The sequence below is a fragment of the Cloeon dipterum genome, chromosome X (assembly GCF_949628265.1).
Source record: "Cloeon dipterum chromosome X, ieCloDipt1.1, whole genome shotgun sequence".
NCBI classification, from domain to species: domain Eukaryota; kingdom Metazoa; phylum Arthropoda; class Insecta; order Ephemeroptera; family Baetidae; genus Cloeon; species Cloeon dipterum.
Window position 1 is genome coordinate 585,510 of NC_088790.1, and position 10,581 is coordinate 596,090.

Sequence of the window (10,581 nt, forward strand, 5' to 3'; positions counted from 1 at the left end):
GCTTCTTTGGAGGAAATGGAATTTACAGTATTTACATGAGTGCGTTCCCTGGCGAGGCCATGATTTTGCGTGATTGACGTATCCCCGTTTTGATTCTCCTTTTCTGGGTTTTCTGCTGATTTGGGTGCATAAACCGGCACGTTATGGCGCATCTTTCGCGTTAGAGTCGAATGTGCGTTCTGGGGAAAAATCGCGTTTGGTCGATTGCCGCATGTCGTTGCCGGCTGAGATGTTATATGGCCGTGCGTGCGCGAAGAGTAATTTTGTCTCCGATTTCCGCGATGCGCATCTCCTACGCGTGATCTGCATTGTTTTCTAATGTGTCCACTGCGGTTGCATTTGAAACAAATTTTGGGGACTCGGTATGAGAAAAATTGCTGTTGTTCTGACTGGGGTGCCGTTTGGTAGGCAGGTGCGAAATCTGGTGGTGGGTGCATTTGGTACGACGGGTACTCGGCTGGGTATTGGTAAATTGGGAAAACATGCTGTGGTTGCGGCTGAGGAAGAATTTCCACGAACTGTTGTTGTATAGGTAGCGGGGTTTTCATGAGTACATAATTAGTATGAGGTGAAGTTAACGCGTATGTGTTTTGTGCGGTGCAAGGTGCCACTTGAAGAGTGCGCAATTGCTCTTCTTTTTGTTGCAACTGTTTGAGGAGGAGTAAAATTAGTTCATCTTTTTCCTCCTTTTGTGTTTTCGATTTTTTCTTACGGTCTCGCCTGACTCTAAAGGTGTAATCTGTCTCAACGTTCTCGGTAGATTGATCGCTATCTGAGAAAGGGGAAGAATCTTGCGGCTCGCTATGTTTTCTCGGGTTTTTGACGTAGTACGAGTGTTTGAAATTATTGTGCCAATTTTTCAAATCGTTCAAAAGTTTATCAAGTCCCTTATTTACATTTAATGGGTCACATTCCCACTGCAAATGCCAGTTTTTCGCGTGTCCTTGTAATTTGCCTGCAAGAACATCAAACGTTTCGTCTTTTGTCATTCCCGAGATTTTTCTTATTACGTGTAAGTCCTGTACGTATAATTCAACGTCCTCTGTACTTTCACCGAAAAATTCATCGAGCAACCGGCGTCCGATTTGCATAGATTTACCGTCCATTTTAAATTTACGTATGTCTCAGCGTGCAAAGAAAAAATTAGATCGCCTAATATGCACCTGACATATTTTAAATTATACAATATTTACAAAATTTGCATGACGCGTACGTAAGTTCGATTTTACATGTCCTTTAGGAGGAAATTACGCGCTTGTTGGGGGGGTTTCGGGTCAAAAAAAATTTGGAGGGCTGGGTTTGGGAGGGCACTTTGGCAACAGAAAAAAAAACTCTTCGCTCATGAGGGCTGACATATCAACTTACGGGTCATCTCGCCGGTGTGCCTCCACATGTCAGCGACGCGGAGCAGGGCCGCCGAATGGGCGCAGTCGGCCCTGCCGGCGCGCCTTCTCCCTATCACGAGGTCAGAGTTTGTTCTTCTGTGGCCAAAGTAGACTTTACAGGGTGCAGGGTGGACAAGAAGGGAAAATGCCCAGTTACTATACCATACCAGTTTATTGTAGTTGGCGGCGACAGTACACGGCGTGGCTACCCAGAGGGACGAACGGGGGAGCTAGAGAGTTACCCTCTTGCTCGCGTGCCGTCAGGAGAGCGAATGCGTTGGTGCGAGCGGGTCGTGTGCTCGTGAGGGGGAGGTTCTTGCGTTGCCTTTATTGATACCTGAGTTTCTCCCTCCGCTCTCCCCTGTGGGCGCCCGAAAGTTCACGTCAATACATATCGGTGCGGAACAATTATTAATGCGATCGTAATATCGTCAGGTAAAACCCTGACAAATACCAAGAATGTTTGATCAAAACTATCGATTTCCTTTTATAGGACCAAATAATCTTTCGAAGATTGATGGAATTCCAAGAATGTTTTACCAAAACTATTAATTTCCGTTATTAGAACCGACGAAACCTTCGAAGATTGATGGAATACCAAGGTTGTTTGACCAAAACTATCGATTTCCTTTTATAGGACCGAATAATATTTCGAAGATTGATGGAATACCAAGAATGTTTGACCAAAACTATCTATTCCCGTGATTAGAACAGACCAATCTTTCGAATATTGATGGAATTCTAAGAATGTTTGACAAAAACTATCGATTCCCGTTATTAGTACCTACCAAACCTTCGAAGATTGATGGAATCTTAAGAATGTTTGACCAAAACTATTGATTCCCGTGATTAGAACAGACCAAACTTTCGAATATTGATGGAATACCAAGAATGTTTGATCAAAACTATCGATTCGCTTTCTTAAAACAAAACAATATAGGACTCGACACGCGTGCCACGATTTCCACTTCCTGCTGTGCAAAACCAAGAGCTACCACAGCAGCGCGATCAGCGAGTGCGTCTGCAAATTCTGCGAAAAGAACATTGGCTCCTACCACTTCTTCAGCTGTGATAAAAACGATATGAGTCTCGCGCAAGCAGCAAATTCTGTGATCAAGTGATTTAAAAAATAAATGTTCTTTAAAAGTTTATTGTTATGTTGTATGTGTATATTGTATTGTACTGTAGCACACCTTGGTGTTAATAAAATATTTCATTCAATAAAACAAAACAATCTTTCGAAGATTGATGAAATTCCAAGAATGTTTCACCAAAACTATCGATATCCTTTTATAGGACCGAATAATCTTTCGAAGATTGATGGAATTCCAAGAATGTTTTACCAAAACTATCGATTTCCTTTTATAGGACCGAATAATCTTTCGAAGATTGATGGAATTCCAAGGTTGTTTGACCAAAATTATCGATTTCCTTTCTATCGACCGAATAATATTTCGAAGATTGATAGAATTCTAAGAATGTTTGACCAAAACTATCGATTTCCTTTTATAGGACCGAATAATCTTTCGAAGATTGATGGAATTCCAAGAATTTTTTACCAAAACTATCGATTCCCGTTATAAGAACCGACCAAACCTTCGATGATTGATGAAATACCAAGAATGTTTGATCAAAACTATCGATTCCCGTTTTTAGAACCGACATAACTTTCGAAGATTGATGGAATACCAAGAATGTTTGACCAAAACTATCGATTTCCTTTTATAGGACCAAATCATCTTTCGAAAATTAATGGAATACCAAGAATGTTTAACAAAACTATCGATTTAATTTTATAGGACCGAATAATCTTTCGAAGGTTGATAGAATTCCGAAAATGTTTAACCAAAGTTATCGATTTCCTTTCAATCGACCAAATAATATTTCGAAGATTGATGGAATACCAAGAATGTTTGACCAAAACTATCGATTCCCGTGATTAGAACAGACCAATCTTTCGAATATTGATGGAATTCTAAGAATGTTTGACAAAAACTATCGATTCCCGTTATTAGAACCAACCAAACTTTCGAAGATTGATGGAATACCAAGAATGTTTGACCAAAACTATCGATTCCCGTGATTAGAACAGACCAATCTTTCGAATATTGATGGAATACCAAGAATGTTTGATCAAAACTATCGATTTCCTTATATAGGACCAAATAATCTTTCGAAGATTGATGGAATTCCAAGAATGTTTTACCAAAACTATTAATTTCCGTTATTAGAACCGACGAAACCTTCGAAGATTGATGGAATACCAAGGTTTTTTGACCAAAACTATCGATTTCCTTTTATAGGACCGAATAATCTTTCGAAGATTGATGGAATACCAAGAATGTTTGACCAAAACTATCTATTCCCGTGATTAGAACAGACCAATCTTTCGAATATTGATGGAATTCTAAGAATGTTTGACAAAAATAATCGATTCCCGTTATTAGTACCTACCAAACCTTCGAAGATTGATGGAATATTAAGAATGTTTGACCAAAACTATTGATTCCCGTGATTAGAACAGACCAAACTTTCGAATATTGATGGAATACCAAGAATGTTTGATCAAAACTATCGATTCGCTTTCTTAAAACAAAACAATCTTTCGAAGATTGATGAAATTCCAAGAATGTTTCACCAAAACTATCGATTTCCTTTTATAGGACCGAATAATCTTTCGAAGATTGATGGAATTCCAAGAATGTTTTACCAAAACTATCAATTTCCGTTATTAGAACCGACCAAACCTTCGAAGATTGATGGAATTCCAAGGTTGTTTGACCAAAACTATCGATTTCCTTTTATAGGACCGAATAATCTTTCGAAGATTGATCGAATTCCAAAATTGTTTAACCAAAGTTATCGATTTCCTTTCTATCGACCGAATAATATTTCGAAGATTGATGGAATACCAAGAATGTTTGACCAAAACTATCGATTCCCGTGATTAGAACAGACCAATCTTTTGAATATTGATGGAATTCTACGAATGTTTGACAAAAACTATCGATTCCCGTTATTAGAACCGACCAATCTTTCGAAAATTAATGGAAGTCCAAGAATGTTTCACCAAAACTATCGATTTCCTTTTATAGGACCGAATAATCTTTCGAAGATTGATGGAATTCCAAGAATTTTTTACCAAAACTATCAATTTCCGTCATTAGAACCTACGAAACCTTCGAAGATTGATGGAATACCAAGGTTGTTTGACCAAAACTATCGATTTCCTTTTATAGGACCGAATAATCTTTCGAAGATTGTTAGAATTCTGAGAATGTTAAACCAAAGTTATCGATTTCCTTTCAATTGACCGAATAATATTTCGAAGATTGATTGAATTCTAAGAATGTTTGATTTAAACTATCGATTTCCTTTTATAGGACCGAATAATATTTCGAAGATTGATGGAATACCAAGAATGTTTGACCAAAACTATCTATTCCCGTGATTAGAACAGACCAATCTTTCGAATATTGATGGAATTCTAAGAATGTTTGACAAAAATAATCGATTCCCGTTATTAGTACCTACCAAACCTTCGAAGATTGATGGAATATTAAGAATGTTTGACCAAAACTATTGATTCCCGTGATTAGAACAGACCAAACTTTCGAATATTGATGGAATACCAAGAATGTTTGATCAAAACTATCGATTCGCTTTCTTAAAACAAAACAATCTTTCGAAGATTGATGAAATTCCAAGAATGTTTCACCAAAACTATCGATTTCCTTTTATAGGACCGAATAATCTTTCGAAGATTGATGGAATTCCAAGAATGTTTTACCAAAACTATCAATTTCCGTTATTAGAACCGACGAAACCTTCGAAGATTGATGGAATACCAAGGTTGTTTGACCAAAACTATCGATTTCCTTTTATAGGACCGAATAATCTTTCGAAGATTGATCGAATTCCAAAATTGTTTAACCAAAGTTATCGATTTCCTTTCTATCGACCGAATAATCTTTCGAAGATTGATGGAATACCAAGAATGTTTGACCAAAACTATCGATTCCCGTGATTAGAACAGACCAATCTTTCGAATATTGATGGAATTCTAAGAATGTTTGACAAAAACTATCGATTCCCGTTATTAGAACCAACCAAACTTTCGAAGATTGATGGAATACCAAGAATGTTTGACCAAAACTATCGATTCCCGTGATTAGAACAGACCAATCTTTCGAATATTGATGGAATACCAAGAATGTTTGATCAAAACAATCGATTTCCTTATATAGGACCAAATAATCTTTCGAAGATTGATGGAATTCCAAGAATGTTTTACCAAAACTATTAATTTCCGTTATTAGAACCGACGAAACCTTCGAAGATTGATGGAATACCAAGGTTTTTTGACCAAAACTATCGATTTCCTTTTATAGGACCGAATAATATTTCGAAGATTGATGGAATACCAAGAATGTTTGACCAAAACTATCTATTCCCGTGATTAGAACAGACCAATCTTTCGAATATTGATGGAATTCTAAGAATGTTTGACAAAAACTATCGATTCCCGTTATTAGTACCTACCAAACCTTCGAAGATTGATGAAATATTAAGAATGTTTGACCAAAACTATTGATTCCCGTGATTAGAACAGACCAAACTTTCGAATATTGATGGAATACCAAGAATGTTTGATCAAAACTATCGATTCGCTTTCTTAAAACAAAACAATCTTTCGAAGATTGATGAAATTCCAAGAATGTTTCACCAAAACTATCGATTTCCTTTTATAGGACCGAATAATCTTTCGAAGATTGATGGAATTCCAAGAATGTTTTACCAAAACTATCAATTTCCGTTATTAGAACCGACCAAACCTTCGAAGATTGATGGAATTCCAAGGTTGTTTGACCAAAACTATCGATTTCCTTTTATAGGACCGAATAATCTTTCGAAGATTGATCGAATTCCAAAATTGTTTAACCAAAGTTATCGATTTCCTTTCTATCGACCGAATAATATTTCGAAGATTGATTGAATACCAAGAATGTTTGACCAAAACTATCGATTCCCGTGATTAGAACAGACCAATCTTTTGAATATTGATGGAATTCTAAGAATGTTTGACAAAAACTATCGATTCCCGTTATTAGAACCGACCAATCTTTCGAAAATTAATGGAAGTCCAAGAATGTTTCACCAAAACTATCGATTTCCTTTTATAGGACCGAATAATCTTTCGAAGATTGATGGAATTCCAAGAATTTTTTACCAAAACTATCAATTTCCGTTATTAGAACCGACGAAACCTTCGAAGATTGATGGAATACCAAGGTTGTTTGACCAAAACTATCGATTTCCTTTTATAGGACCGAATAATCTTTCGAAGATTGTTAGAATTCTGAGAATGTTAAACCAAAGTTATCGATTTCCTTTCAATTGACCGAATAATATTTCGAAGATTGATTGAATTCTAAGAATGTTTGATCAAAACTATCGATTTCCTTTTATAGGACCGAATAATATTTCGAAGATTGATGGAATACCAAGAATGTTTGACCAAAACTATCTATTCCCGTGATTAGAACAGACCAATCTTTCGAATATTGATGGAATTCTAAGAATGATTGACAAAAACTATCGATTCCCGTTATTAGTACCTACCAAACCTTCGAAGATTGATGGAATATTAAGAATGTTTGACCAAAACTATTGATTCCCGTGATTAGAACAGACCAAACTTTCGAATATTGATGGAATACCAAGAATGTTTGATCAAAACTATCGATTCGCTTTCTTAAAACAAAACAATCTTTCGAAGATTGATGAAATTCCAAGAATGTTTCACCAAAACTATCGATTTCCTTTTATAGGACCGAATAATCTTTCGAAGATTGATGGAATTCCAAGAATGTTTTACCAAAACTATCAATTTCCGTTATTAGAACCGACCAAACCTTCGAAGATTGATGGAATTCCAAGGTTGTTTGACCAAAACTATCGATTTCCTTTTATAGGACCGAATAATCTTTCGAAGATTGATCGAATTCCAAAATTGTTTAACCAAAGTTATCGATTTCCTTTCTATCGACCGAATAATATTTCGAAGATTGATGGAATACCAAGAATGTTTGACCAAAACTATCGATTCCCGTGATTAGAACAGACCAATCTTTTGAATATTGATGGAATTCTACGAATGTTTGACAAAAACTATCGATTCCCGTTATTAGAACCGACCAATCTTTCGAAAATTAATGGAAGTCCAAGAATGTTTCACCAAAACTATCGATTTCCTTTTATAGGACCGAATAATCTTTCGAAGATTGATGGAATTCCAAGAATTTTTTACCAAAACTATCAATTTCCGTCATTAGAACCTACGAAACCTTCGAAGATTGATGGAATACCAAGGTTGTTTGACCAAAACTATCGATTTCCTTTTATAGGACCGAATAATCTTTCGAAGATTGTTAGAATTCTGAGAATGTTAAACCAAAGTTATCGATTTCCTTTCAATTGACCGAATAATATTTCGAAGATTGATTGAATTCTAAGAATGTTTGATTTAAACTATCGATTTCCTTTTATAGGACCGAATAATATTTCGAAGATTGATGGAATACCAAGAATGTTTGACCAAAACTATCTATTCCCGTGATTAGAACAGACCAATCTTTCGAATATTGATGGAATTCTAAGAATGTTTGACAAAAATAATCGATTCCCGTTATTAGTACCTACCAAACCTTCGAAGATTGATGGAATATTAAGAATGTTTGACCAAAACTATTGATTCCCGTTTTTAGAACCGACATAACTTTCGAAGATTGATGGAATACCAAGAATGTTTGACCAAAACTATCGATTTCCTTTTATAGGACCAAATCATCTTTCGAAAATTAATGGAATACCAAGAATGTTTAACAAAACTATCGATTTAATTTTATAGGACCGAATAATCTTTCGAAGGTTGATAGAATTCCGAAAATGTTTAACCAAAGTTATCGATTTCCTTTCAATCGACCAAATAATATTTCGAAGATTGATGGAATACCAAGAATGTTTGACCAAAACTATCGATTCCCGTGATTAGAACAGACCAATCTTTCGAATATTGATGGAATTCTAAGAATGTTTGACAAAAACTATCGATTCCCGTTATTAGAACCAACCAAACTTTCGAAGATTGATGGAATACCAAGAATGTTTGACCAAAACTATCGATTCCCGTGATTAGAACAGACCAATCTTTCGAATATTGATGGAATACCAAGAATGTTTGATCAAAACTATCGATTTCCTTATATAGGACCAAATAATCTTTCGAAGATTGATGGAATTCCAAGAATGTTTTACCAAAACTATTAATTTCCGTTATTAGAACCGACGAAACCTTCGAAGATTGATGGAATACCAAGGTTTTTTGACCAAAACTATCGATTTCCTTTTATAGGACCGAATAATATTTCGAAGATTGATGGAATACCAAGAATGTTTGACCAAAACTATCTATTCCCGTGATTAGAACAGACCAATCTTTCGAATATTGATGGAATTCTAAGAATGTTTGACAAAAACTATCGATTCCCGTTATTAGTACCTACCAAACCTTCGAAGATTGATGGAATATTAAGAATGTTTGACCAAAACTATTGATTCCCGTGATTAGAACAGACCAAACTTTCGAATATTGATGGAATACCAAGAATGTTTGATCAAAACTATCGATTCGCTTTCTTAAAACAAAACAATCTTTCGAAGATTGATGAAATTCCAAGAATGTTTCACCAAAACTATCGATTTCCTTTTATAGGACCGAATAATCTTTCGAAGATTGATGGAATTCCAAGAATGTTTTACCAAAACTATCAATTTCCGTTATTAGAACCGACCAAACCTTCGAAGATTGATGGAATTCCAAGGTTGTTTGACCAAAACTATCGATTTCCTTTTATAGGACCGAATAATCTTTCGAAGATTGATCGAATTCCAAAATTGTTTAACCAAAGTTATCGATTTCCTTTCTATCGACCGAATAATATTTCGAAGATTGATGGAATACCAAGAATGTTTGACCAAAACTATCGATTCCCGTGATTAGAACAGACCAATCTTTTGAATATTGATGGAATTCTACGAATGTTTGACAAAAACTATCGATTCCCGTTATTAGAACCGACCAATCTTTCGAAAATTAATGGAAGTCCAAGAATGTTTCACCAAAACTATCGATTTCCTTTTATAGGACCGAATAATCTTTCGAAGATTGATGGAATTCCAAGAATTTTTTACCAAAACTATCAATTTCCGTCATTAGAACCTACGAAACCTTCGAAGATTGATGGAATACCAAGGTTGTTTGACCAAAACTATCGATTTCCTTTTATAGGACCGAATAATCTTTCGAAGATTGTTAGAATTCTGAGAATGTTAAACCAAAGTTATCGATTTCCTTTCAATTGACCGAATAATATTTCGAAGATTGATTGAATTCTAAGAATGTTTGATTTAAACTATCGATTTCCTTTTATAGGACCGAATAATATTTCGAAGATTGATGGAATACCAAGAATGTTTGACCAAAACTATCTATTCCCGTGATTAGAACAGACCAATCTTTCGAATATTGATGGAATTCTAAGAATGTTTGACAAAAATAATCGATTCCCGTTATTAGTACCTACCAAACCTTCGAAGATTGATGGAATATTAAGAATGTTTGACCAAAACTATTGATTCCCGTGATTAGAACAGACCAAACTTTCGAATATTGATGGAATACCAAGAATGTTTGATCAAAACTATCGATTCGCTTTCTTAAAACAAAACAATCTTTCGAAGATTGATGAAATTCCAAGAATGTTTCACCAAAACTATCGATTTCCTTTTATAGGACCGAATAATCTTTCGAAGATTGATGGAATTCCAAGAATGTTTTACCAAAACTATCAATTTCCGTTATTAGAACCGACGAAACCTTCGAAGATTGATGGAATTCCAAGGTTGTTTGACCAAAACTATCGATTTCCTTTTATAGGACCGAATAATCTTTCGAAGATTGATGGAATTCCAAAATTGTTTAACCAAAGTTATCGATTTCCTTTCTATCGACCGAATAATCTTTCGAAGATTGATGGAATACCAAGAATGTTTGACCAAAACTATCGATTCCCGTGATTAGAACAGACCAATCTTTCGAATATTGATGGAATTCTAAGAATGTTTGACAAAAACT